The following is a 1,063-nucleotide window of genomic DNA, read 5'->3' on the forward strand; positions in this document are numbered from 1 at the left end:
TCTCTCTGCCAGGTGTCTCTCTGCCCGGGCACCTCTCAGCCAGGGAGGTCCAGAGCAGGGATCTGGGGTCCAAGGACACGCTCCACTTCACCTCCAGCGCTGCTCTCTTGATGGCAGTGACCCCCTCTGCCTCTAGGAGGCTCATTGAAAGCCGGCAGAGTGACAGAACTAACCAATCCCAACACCAGAGTTCTACACACCTCATTTGCATCGTCCCACCCAGTAATCCAGTGGGAGTTACAAAGACTGTGCTAGAAAAGCCATACCAAGTCATTCACTGCACTGTGTGTTAAAAAGCTAAGATGTCACTTTGAGGACTAAGGTGCACTTGACCTAAGCCGTGGTATTTTCAGTCACCTCCTGTGCACAAAAAAACTGGACCGTGAATGAGGAACATCACAGAGGAAGCAATCCACTTGGATTCGATGTTGAGGATGAGTGTAGTGGGTATTCCACAGACTGCCAACCAACCAAGCAAGCCACCGCCGTCGAGTCAGAGCTGAGCCACAGCGACCCCCCCTTGGGTGTCCAAGGCAGTGTCGCCGCCGGAATAAACACACCTGCTTAGGAGGCAGCACAGCCAGGAAGCTCCTGAGAAGCCAACACGGTGACAGTTGATCTCACGCACTCTGGACGGTACACGAGACCAGTACTTTGGACCAGTCCTTGGAGAAGTGTGTCATGTTTGGTGTGTTGGGCTGGGTTCTCCCGAGAAGCAAAACCAGTAAAGCTTATATATACGTAGAGAAATTCATCTTACGAAAATGGCTCACACACTTACAGAAGCTGGCAAGTCCCAAGTTCTTGGATCAAACGTCAAGCTGGAGGCTTTTCCCAACTCACGCAGCTGCAGGGGCTGACGAGCTCGAGATTGGCAGGCAGTACACTGGCTGTTGACTCCAACGAATGACGAACCCAAGATCTCCAGGCCGAATGGTGGATTGTTTGCTCACGGACAGTTGTAGGCAGCACAACAGAATCCCGATCCACAGAAGACTGTCTCTTTTCCCAGGACATCCATAGATATACTAGAAGCAGGCCACACCCCTAGGGAAACTCCCTT

General features: G+C 52.2%; 1 protein-coding gene across 1 annotated transcript in view; it reads left to right on the plus strand.

Moving 5' to 3' along the window:
• Window positions 1-1,063, plus strand: part of OSCAR (osteoclast associated Ig-like receptor) — a 12,601-nt gene that overhangs the window by 8,164 nt on the left and 3,374 nt on the right. The gene's annotated exons all lie outside the window — the stretch shown is intronic.

Source organism: Orycteropus afer, unplaced genomic scaffold (assembly GCF_000298275.1).
Source record: "Orycteropus afer afer isolate SDZICR_OR568_19922 unplaced genomic scaffold, OryAfe1.0 scaffold00689, whole genome shotgun sequence".
In the NCBI taxonomy this organism is placed as follows: domain Eukaryota; kingdom Metazoa; phylum Chordata; class Mammalia; order Tubulidentata; family Orycteropodidae; genus Orycteropus; species Orycteropus afer.